Source organism: Orycteropus afer, unplaced genomic scaffold (assembly GCF_000298275.1).
Source record: "Orycteropus afer afer isolate SDZICR_OR568_19922 unplaced genomic scaffold, OryAfe1.0 scaffold00425, whole genome shotgun sequence".
NCBI lineage: Eukaryota > Metazoa > Chordata > Mammalia > Tubulidentata > Orycteropodidae > Orycteropus > Orycteropus afer.
This window is the reverse complement of record NW_006922012.1, coordinates 2,717,019-2,728,783: the sequence shown is the minus strand read 5'-3', so window position 1 is coordinate 2,728,783 and position 11,765 is coordinate 2,717,019. Positions and strand designations below refer to the sequence as shown.

Below are 11,765 nucleotides of genomic sequence, written 5' to 3'. Positions count from 1 at the left end.
CTAGGAACAAGAGGCAGAGCTGAAGCTCAAGGTTAAGGGGCTTTCACCCAGACCCTAGAGCCTGGCACCTGGAACTCAGACTTTTACCTCCAAAACTGTAAGAGAATAACATCCTGTTTTTTCAAGCCATATCATTTGTGGTATATTCTTGTCAGAGTGGCACTAGGTAACCAAAACACAGGTCAATGAGAACAATTTCTGGACCTTTTCTTCCTGGAGTTAGTTGTTAAGAGAGAGAAGGGCCTTTACTTCCAAATAAAGTTAAAGATGGTAAAGTATCAGTATCAGATACCCTGGATTGAGCAGTTCTTAAAGTAAGAGCCAACTTTAGACTCCTCAGTTATGTGAGTCGATAAACTCCCTCTATGCTTATTGGGTTTGGGGTTCTGTCATGACTAATACACAATATTAACTCAAATTTTTATGTAAAAAATGAATAAAAACAATAATTCACAGAGAAAATGACAGAATCTACTAAATGTTAAGAGTAGTTTTATCTAAATTTGTGATTCCATGTTAGTGAACTTGCAGATCAGAAATTTTCAAAGGTCATATGCTCAAGCCTTACACTCAAAAGCTATGATTCAGTAGTTCTGGATTAGAGACCAGATATATGTATTTTTGACAAGACCTCCAAATAGTTTTAATGAAAAGAGAGAAATGAGAACCAGTGAGTTAGGTGAGTGGATTATGAATGAATTATTTCTTTTCACATGAGTGTGCTTTCTAATTTCATGAATAAACAGATATCATTTGGGTAATGAAATCATTTCTTAAAAGCACAATAGTTAAAAAGTTAGAACCTAAAAACTAGTGTTCACATTGATTCTAAGGGAAGCTGTTACCCAAGTTTCAACCAAGCTTTCAGAATAACATAAGTTCCTAAAACAGAATTTTGACACTCAACATATTGCCTTGCTCAGATGATTCCACAGTGACAGAGGATGGATAGGGGGCCAATAGGGTGGGCAAGATGTAGAGCATCAGATGGAGGAATAGATTCCTGGGAGGACAGAGAGATCCTTCAAAGTGAGACTGAGGGCCTGGAGTTTAGGGAACAGATACAATTCCTGGGGCACAATGTCCACAGGGCACCAAGACACTTAATGGGGGTATAAGCATGAAGACTGTCTATTTCTGGAAGACTCTATGTTGAAAAGAGAATTGGAAACTGGCTTTGTGCAGAGGACCAGGGAGGAAAAGAAGATTGTCCAGCACCAAGTAAAAGAGGCCTAGACTTTGGATGGACCTTCAAAGGTAAGCTAGTAGCTATAAGTAAGGGTCTAAATTTTAGAACTAGCAGAGTTCTGGATAGTTTGTAAATATAGTTTATAACACTAGTTTGTAAATTCAATGCTAACAGGGTTGAGCAAGATATCAGTCTTGTATGAGGTGGGCGATTAGATTCAGGAACAGAGTGGAAGCCTGGTAACAGGTACAGGGTGTAGTATCTGAGGAGGAACAGCTGCCAGGCCAAAATGATGCTAAACCACTGTGCTGTGACCTATTAATCTGAAAATTCCAAAGGACTTTTATGAATTGCCTGAGGTAACCATGCAGTCACAGGCAGGGACTATGTGGGTTTAAATCAGCAGGGATCTGAGAATGTGGGAGCAGGAAACTGGACAGATCATATCAATGGAGCTCTGGTAGCATAGTGCCTAAGGCATTTGACTGCTACTGGTAGGCTGGTGGTTCAAACCCACCAGCCACTCCTCAGAAGGAAGGTTGGGCAATCTACTTCCGTAGTGATATGGCCACAGAAACCCAAGGAGACGTCACTATGAGCCAGATCCGACTCCACAGCAGTAAGTTTGGAGTTTGGATGTTGAGGGAGGGACTGAAGTATGACAGCTAAGGCTCAACACAAGGAGACTTAGCAGCTTCTTGTAACTCAAATGAGATATGTGGGGAATTGGGGTTGGGCACATAACCAGATGTTTACCTGTGTTTCATGGACTATGGAAAGGCATTTGACTGTGTCATAACAAATTATGGAGAACATTGCAAAGAATGGGGAGTTCCAGAACATTTAATTGTGTTCCTGAGGAACCTGTACATAGAACAAGATGCTGTCATTTGAACAAAACAAGGGGATACTGAATGATTTAAAATTAGGAAGGGAGTACATCAGGGTTGTATCCTTTCAACAAACTTATTCAATTTGTATGTTGAGCAAATAATCTGAAAAGCTGGACAACATGAAGAAGAACATGGCATCAGGATTGGAGGAAGACTCATTAACAACCTGAGATATGCAGATGACACAACCTTCTTTGCTGAAAATAAAGATGACTTGAAGCACTTAGTCATGAAGATAAAAGACTATAGACTTCATCATAAAGAAAAAAATGCTCACAACTTGACCTATAAGCAACATCATGTTAAGTGGAGAAAAGATTGAAATTGTCAAGGATTTCATATCACTTGGCTCCAAATCAACAACCATGGCAGCAGCAGTCAAGAAATCAGACATTGGATTACACTGGGCAAATCTACTGCAAACAACCTCTTTAAAGTATTAAGAAGCAAAGATGCTAAGATGCACCTAACCCAAGCCATGGAATTTTCAATTGCCTCTTATGTCCAGTATGTGAAAGCTGAACAATGAATAAGGAAGACTGAACAAGAGTTGATGTCTTTGAATTACAGTGTTGGGAAAGAACACTGAAAATACCATGGACTGCTGGAAGAATGAACAAATCTACTGGAAGAAGTGCAGCCAGAATGCTCCTTGGAAGCAAGAATGGCAAGACTTCATCTCACCTACTTTAGTCCTTCTGACTCGATGGCATATAACAACAAAACAACAACAACTTTAGTCATTAGTCAGAAGGGACTACTCCTTGGAGAAAGATATCATGCTTGGTAAAGCAGAGGGTCAGCAAAAAAGGGGAAGGTCCTCAACAAGATGTATTGACACAGTGTCTCCAATGATGTACTTAAGTATAGCAAGGATTGTGAGGATGGCTCACAACTGGGCAGTGTGTCATTCTGTTGTACATAGGGTCACTCTGAATCTGAGTCAACTTGACAGCACCTTACAACAGCAACATAACCAGAGATAGGGGCACTCTCAGCAGCAACCACTCACCTTTTATGACTTCAGCTTCCATTGGCAATATAAGTGGGGCCTCTTGAAAAAGAGAAACCTCTTCAAATGTATAGTCCCTTAAATCCTAAGGCCTTGGATAACATATGGATTATACAGGAAACCACCAGAATATCTTTAAATTGAGTTTACTGCTCCACCTGCTACATGGTCCCCTCATCCCCCTTAAGAATATACATATGCATATATGGTGTTGTTGTTGTTGTTAGGTTCCATCAAGTTGTTTCTGACTTAATGACCCTGTGTATAACAGAATGAAATACTGCCCAGTCCTGCATCATCTTCACAATTTTTGCTATGATTGAGCCCATCATTGCAGCCACTGTGTCAATCCATCTCCTTGAGGGTCTTCCCCTTTTTACTGACCCTCACTTTGCCAAGCATAACTTTCTCCAGAGACTGTTCCCTTCTCTAGATTCATACTTTGTATGTTCTGTATTCTGAGTATTGATGGATGTTTGCAGCTGTTTATTTTCATTTTGAGTAATACCACATCAGCAAATGAAGGGCCCAAAAGGTTTCCTCCATCCACATCATTAAAGTTGACTCTGCTTTGAGGAGGTAGTTCTTCCCCAGTCATATTTTGAGTGCCTTCCAACCTGAGGGGCTCATCTTCTGGCAATATCAAACAGTGCTTTACTGCTATTCACTAAGTGTTCATTGGCCAATTTTTTTCAGAAGTGAATGGCCCCATCCTTAGTCTGGAAGCTCCGCTGCAACCTGTCCACTATGGGTGGTCCTTCTGGTATTTGAAATACTGGTGGCATAGCCTCCAGTCTCACAAGAACATACAAGCAACCACAGTATAACAAAATTGACAGATGAGTGGTGGACTCAACTGTGTAGATCCTAACAAATTACGAATAACACCATGGAGAATGGGAATTCCAGAACTCTTTACTGTGTCTTTATGAGGAAAATGTACATAGACCAAGAAGCCATAGTTCAAACAGAATAAGGGGAGATGGAGTAGTGCCAAAGGCCTTTGACTGTTAACCAGAAGGCTCACGGTTTAAATCCACCAGCCACTCCCTGGAAGGAAGACTGGGCAATCTACTTCCATAAAGATTTACCTCCTCAGAAACCCAAAGGAGGTCACTATGAGTCAGAATCAAGTCGATGGCAGTGAGTTTGCTTGTTTGTTTGTTTTTTGCGTGGTATCTTCAGAGGACACAAGAATTGGCTCCAAAATCCTAACAGTTTGCACTGTGATTCACCAATAGGGGCCTGCCAAAGACTCCAAAACCAAAACACCAAACTCATTGCTATTGAGTCAATTGGAAATAGATTGCCCAATCTTCCCTCCAAGGAGTGGCTGATGGGTTTGAACCACCAGCCTTCTGGTTAGCAGTCAAATACCTTAGGCACTATACCACTGGAGCTCCTAAAGACTCCAAACAGCACCTCTATTTGCCATGACACCTCAAGAACCATTGGATCAGCCAGATCAAAAGGCTCGAGTGGCTGAAGAGCTTCCATGACAGCCTGAACCTGCTGCAAAGGCTTCTCTTATTTTGGGTCCACTCAAAACTAGCAGCTTTTTGAGTCACTTGATATATAGGCCAGAGTAGGAAGGAAGAAGGTTTGGCAATCTATTTCTGTAGTGATACTGCCTCAAAAACACAAGGAGGGGTCACTATGAGTTGGGTCCGACTTAATGGCACTTAACAACAACAACAACAGCACACCCAAATGAGGAATATGTTGCCTTCAAAATGCAAAGAAGCCCAAATCAATATACTCAGACTGATCAACTTTTATGTTTCTTGCACCATTATCCCACACCCTTAATAGCCATTACTACACGTATTCTCCAGGTTTCTGTTTGTACATATTAGAAAAGTCAAGCAGTTCTTCTGGAGTGTAGCATACCTCTTCCTGGGTCACACTTTGTACTTCACTTTCTGGGGATTGCTGAGACTTAAGTCTATCTATAGGTCTAGAAGTAATAATAGATTGCCACAGACAATGTTCCAGTCACCACCTCAGGTGATATCTCAGATAATGATGCATTAGGCACAGCTGGAACTCTGGTGGTGTAGTGCCTAAGGCATTTGACTGCTAACCAGAAGGGTGGCGGTTCAAACCCACCAGCCACTCCTCAGAAGAAAGATTGGGCAATCTACTTCCATAGTGATACCACCTTGGAAACACAAGGAGGGGTCGCTATGAACCAGATCAGACTTGATGACAGTGAGTTTGGTTTTTTTGGTTGTTGTTGTTTAGGCACAGCTGGCTTAGTCTTATTAGATGGGGATAAGAGAGCTAGTTCTGCTGGCAGAAGTGATTCAATTGAATTTCAAGGCTCAGTGTCTTCAGCTTCCTGATTATCTGCCTATATGTCCCCATGTCAAGTTTCAGGAACACATTCATCTCAATCAATGCTCTCACTCTAATTTCAGACACCATTTGAGTTTGGCAATTCAATTAACGTTGTAATTCAGCCACTGTTATGATAAGACTCTAGATTTACAAGAAATAAGACTTTATTTCAGGGCCCAAGTAGAAACACTGAGGTCTTTCATGCAGCACTTGAGCTGTGACTCCAAACCCTGTGCTTCTCCAGTTCTTTCACCCCTTTGTCTATCATAACAGACCAACCAACCAGCTTCCTTATGCTTCTTATTCTGACAAAAATGCAGAAAGTTATCAAATATGCAATCACCCAGAGCCTCACTTCTCACCAAAATTTAATCTACTGGAGGTACTGTTTTGTGTATTACTATTGCCACTTCAAACATAGATTAGCAGCATCTTCTCTAATAATGAAGACAGTCATCAGCACCTTTAAGACTAACAGACTTCAGAACCAACTAAGAAAACTCATCCTTACAATTTTGTCTTTCTAGAGCTACTCTCAGTAACAAATGTCTTAGGCTGGGTTCTCTAGAGGAGCAAAACCAGTGAAGCTTAGAGAGAGAGAAAGAGATTCACCTCAAGGAAATGGCTCACACAGTTGTACAGACTGTTGTTGTTGTTGTTATGTGCCGTCGAGTCTCAATTCCAAGGTTCAGAGGTCAGGCTGGGAGCTTCTCCTGACTCATGTAGCTGCAGGGGCTGCCAAACACGAAATCAGCACACAATACAACAGGCTGCTGGCTGCAGAAGCTGATGCATACAAGACTGCCAGGTACGAAGGTAAGCTGTTGGCTCACAGGCTGTGAAGGCAACAATCCCAAAATTGGCAAGCCACTTTTTCAAGTCTAAGAACTGGAAGTCAGATAATGATGAGCCAAATGAGGGATCCAGATTGAGCAAAAAGCCAGAGAGTTTTGCCAGGATATCCATATATATTGGAAGTGGGCCACATCTCTGAGAAAACTCCTTTTCAACTGACTGGATGCTGACAGCAGATCTCATCATGGAGTTGATTACATTTCATCAGATTTTGTCATGAGGTACTACTGAATCATAACTGCTAAACCACTGAGAATCACAGCCCAGCCAAATTGATACACAACTGTAGTGTAGTAAATTACTTAGTGTGGCTTTTCTACCCATAAGTCTTTGTAAACTCCAAGGTGGGATTTTCTATGAGCAACTGAGGAGCTCCTGATTGCTGAAGGTGTCCACCTGGAGTATTTCTGTTGGGAGTGGCACAAAACAATGTTTTGGGAGATGCCCACTCTCTCTCAAGTACTTATAGTTCTGATGCTATGATTGGCTAGTTTGACCACCCTGCCGAGCTCAAAAGGAACCCTCCTAGAGGAAGAACTCTCTCTGACTGCTGGTTGAGGAACACGTGCTGCCAAAAGAGATACGCACTCCTGAAAGAGACACGTGCTGCTGGGAAAGAGATGCAAGAGACATACATTGCTGAGGGAGACACCGAGGGACCAGCACTGCTGGGAAAGAGACTGTGAGAGACTGTTGGCTGAGGGACAGTGGGCTGGGAGAGAGGCTGAACATTTTTCCTGAACTCGAATTGTAGCCTGTGGTGCTTCCCTAAAAATTTGTGAGTTCTGTGTGGCCACTGCAGTGAATTATCGAACACAGGAGAGAGGTGGTGGGTACTTTGGGAGGAACGATTGCAGAAAGGGCTGGAGGGAGGCAGCATGTCTGGCCTGGCAGCAATAGGCCTTGGGCTATTGATGGTGATTCTGTCTTCCTCTTGTGGGATTAGAGGAGGTCAGAACATGTGGCCTCCTCACCATTTTTGCAACAACCTTAACTATCGCACACATATTCTGCCTGCTTGTTTATCATCTTCACTTCCTTCTAGTACAAGTTCAAGTACCTTCTACAGAAACAATACAAAAACACAAAATGTTTGAATCCTCAAATATCTGAAAATGTTTTCATTTTTTGCTGACACTGATTGATGTTTTGGATGGCTACCAACTTCTGTGTTCAAAATCATTTTCTTGCTAGTTTCTCCTTGAATAGGAAGACTGATTAAGAACTCTATATATATGGAAGAATTTACCTGTTAACAAGCCTTATTTTAGAATGAAGGATAAAAAAACAGAACTGAAAAGCATTGGCACATACCCTAATTGTCCCAAAATTTCCTTGGATGTTCAAATTCTTTAGAGAAGAAACCTTCCTGTTTGTAGCCAGGAGATAAATTCCAACTATCTGCTCTCAGACGAGGACATAAGAGAATGAGGGTGAAGCCAACTGGCACAGTTGTTCCACCTGTAAGTTTTTAAATAAACGCTCTGACTTCAGCACTCCTTTCTCTACCTGCAAAGTTCCAAACTTCTTGGGGTTGGCATGGCAGAAAACTCCCTCCATCACTGCATTTTCACCTAAGCTACAAATTACTCTTATCTTTGCTTTCAAAATTTATATATATTTATTGAAATATCTCATCTGCTGTTGCCATCCTACCACTATCTTTGCTTTTATTGATTTGGCCTTTTTTTTTTTTTCTTTCTTTCTTTCTTTTATACTCTTTCACCTATTAGTTTAATGAGGTAATGACAGGAAACAAACATATATGCTCAGTCTGTCATCTTGAATAAGAAGCTGCCTTCTTAGAAATAGTTTCTAACCCACTACCATCAAATTAGTTCTGACTCATAGCGACCATTATCGCATTTCCAAGGCTATGAATATTTGGGGAAGTAGATGTCTCATCTTCCTCCCATGAAGCAGCTGATGCATTTGAACCACTTACCTTTTGGTTAGCAGGCCGATGCCTTAACCACAGAGCCACTAGAGCTCCTTAAGTTTGGCAAAAAATGGAGCAAGTACTGTATAGGACTCTAATGAAACACCTTATAATTAAAAGATCAACACATGTGATGTAAGGCAAAGGTGAAGAATCCCTTTAAGATGGAGATGAAGTCCAGGAATTAACTCATACTTAGGTCCATCCACATCCATTCTGAACTCACAAGAGGTATTAGATGGCTCCAACTACCTTGGACTGGCTGAGAACTTGGGGCTTCCCAATCTCAGCTTATATGAGCAAGCAGCCATTACATTGGTCTCTTTGATTTCTGTAAGAGGGGGTAGGAAGCTCAAATATTTGAGAAATTGCTATGCAGCTCATAAAATCTTAATATTTAAAATATAAACAAAAATTTTGTCAGGATTCATCTGCCATGATTACTGGATCATCCAACACAAATACAATACCAAGGCGGAGGAGGGGGACAGTGCCATCGAGTCAATTCCGACTCACAGCGACTCCAAGATGGTAAATCTTTATGGAAGTAGATTGCTCAGTCTTCTTTCCACAGAGTTGCTTGGTGGGCTTAAACCACCAACCTTCTGGTTAACAGTCCAATGCCTTAGGCACTGCAACACAAGCGCTCCTTACACAAAGGGAAGAGCTGTGGGAAAACCATTTTCCTAATTGAGATTTTTAAAGACTCCACTGCTTCCTTCATCCATGAATATTTCCAAGTTTTAATCATTTTTAATTCAGCATTTCATTTGGTTAAATCATTCTGAATAAAACCAAAGGCCTATTGGCCTCATTTTAGAAAGAAAAGCATAACTCCAGAAGCTGCTTTGGGAATAAATCTAGAACTCTAAATAAGAAGTATTTTATGTAATTTGAACTTTTGAGATTATGAAATCTTACAGCTGCATTTCCTTCTCATTTTGGTGCCTAAGCTTAACCCTTTTTGGCCTCAACACTGACTGGGTAACATAAGACTTTAATTCAGTCAATATTTTAAAATTACATGTACCCAGTGATAATTTCTGATTTAATGCACATTAATTTTATATTCATGAATTAAAGAAAGTCTTCACAGCTCTATTGTTAGGTAAATTAATACAAAATTAGAGTAACATTTGCCTTTTTCTAAAAATTTTTAAGAAATAGTTTCATTTGAAAGTAAAGTTTAAGATTATATATGGGAAATGAAATCAACCCAAAAGAATTCTAAAACATGGTATCTTAACTGTAAATGGATGCTGCTGTTTTTAGAGAAAGTGGGGATTATAATATCTACATTTAGGGTTGCTGTGATCCTTAAAATAATTATAGACATGAACATGCTTTACCAATTGTAAAGTATAACACAAATGTTGTTGTTGTTGTTGTTGTTTTACCATTGAGTCAGCCCCAACTCATAGCGACCCCTCCTTGGGTTTCCGAGGCAGTATCACAACGGAAGTAGGATTGCCCAACCTTCCTTCTGAGGAGTGGCTGCTGGGTTTGAACTGCCAGCCTTCTGGTGAGCAGTCAAGTGCCTTAGGCACTATGCTACCAGAGCTCCTAACACAAATATAAGATATCATTATTATAGTACATGATCATTGTGCTTATATGGATTGTTCTTGTTGTTGTTGTTGTTGTTGTTGTTATGTGCCATGGAGTCATCTCTGACTCATGGTGACCTTACGTACAACAGAACGAAACACTGCCCAATCCTGTGCCAGCCTCATGATCCCTACTATACCTGAGGCCATAGCTGCAGCCACCAATCAATCCATCTTGTTGAGGGCCTTCCCCACTTTTGTTGACCCTCTACTTTACCAGGCATGAAATCCTTCTCCAGAGAATGGTCCCTTCTGACAACATGACCAAAGTAGGTGAGACAAAGTCTGGCCATTCTCACTTCCAAGGAGCATTCTGGCTGTATTCTTCCAAGACTTATATGGAAGGAAGATTTTTGTTACTGACTATGGAATACTAATTATCTCTGGGTTCAATTATCTCTGAGTCAGAATTGACTTGATGGCAGTGAGTTTACTGCCTCGGAAACTCAATGGGGATCACTATGAGTCGTAATTGACTTGAAGGCCATGAACTTGAGCTTTTCCCCATCAAATACACTTAGTACTCTTGTCAAAAATCAGCTGACCATATATCTGTGGGTTTATTTCTAGATTTTCAATTCAATTCCATTGTTCTATGTGTCTATTATTATACAGTGCCAGGCTATTTGATTACTGTAGTTGTATAGTATGTTTTAAAATGAGGAAGTGTTGGTGATAACACCCAATGAACAAATGACCAGGGAAGCAGGCACCCCTAGTTCTGGAGGTTAAACCCATTTACTCTTACTTTTCCCTGACCTACTCACCTTTATAAGTCAAACTCACCCAACTAAATTAAAACCAATGGAGTGGGAGTTCCCGAAAGATGGCGGACTTGGCAGAAGGACTGCACAGACCCTCTTCAACAAAGAAAAGGAAAACCAATTAACACAGACACAGAAGATAATCCTGGACCCCTGAGCCTTGAAGGGAAGGATACAGAAGTGGACTAAACCCCAACTAGCGGAAGAATTTACATGAAAATACCAAAAAAGGAGACATATGGAGCTGCGGTCTGGCAGCGACCTGAGCGACCTGATGGCACAGATGGCTTGGATATTCCTGAGTGGTGGTAGGACCTAAAAATTAACTTAAAAATCACCCTGCTAGCCAGGGACTGCACAGACTGTGCACAGTGGCTAGGGAACAAACAGAGAAGGTGAAGAGAAAGGTGGGCTGAGTTGTGGACTTTTGCCGGTCCGGAGAACACCGCCATTTTGTAGGTTTAAAAAGCGGCTTGACTATTTTGGATATTTAAAGAGACAGCGCTCTCGCAGATTTCTAGGGCTTAAGAACACGTTCTGCTTTCCAGCAACTCCATCACAGTCTGTGTGCTCAGACGCAGCCTGGGTGCCCTACCCAGTCCTCCACCGATTTTTTCTTTTTCTTTTTCTTTTTCACTTTCTTTTTCCTGGTGATTGGTTTGCTTGTATTTGTCCATTTCAAAACAGCTAATATTATTAATACTTTTGTCCTTTTTATTATTATTCTTAATCTTCCCCTACCAGGTCCTAGTTTTCAGCATTTTTTTTCTTTTCCCTGTGCCTGGTTGAGATTCTGCAACCCCCAATTTAAGGTTTTGTGTCTTTTTTTTCCTTTCCCCACTTTTTTTTTTCTCGTGACTAACCCCATTCCTTGTTCTTTCGTTTTTTGTTTTTTTTGCATTCTTCCTGTTTTTTCCTTCATTTATTATTCCCCTTCCCTACTTTTTTTTTTCTTCTTCTTAGTGCCCTATCCCCAGATATTTCAGGTTTGCTTGTTTTTTCTTCTTCTTTTACCTTTTTTCTCTTTTTGGTTACTGTTCCTCTGTGATTACATGATGTTTTTCATCCATGGGCTTTTACTTTTTTGATGGTTATTCAATTGTAATTTGTGTCTAACTAAGTGGTAGACAACATCAGTCCTCATAAGACACAACTACACCCACACC

At 40.8% G+C, this 11,765-nt stretch overlaps 1 pseudogene; it reads left to right on the top strand.

Annotated features, from left to right (window-relative positions):
• The first annotated feature begins 267 nt into the window (after positions 1 to 267).
• Positions 268 to 11,765, top strand: part of LOC103208339 — a 17,852-nt pseudogene continuing 6,354 nt past the window's right edge.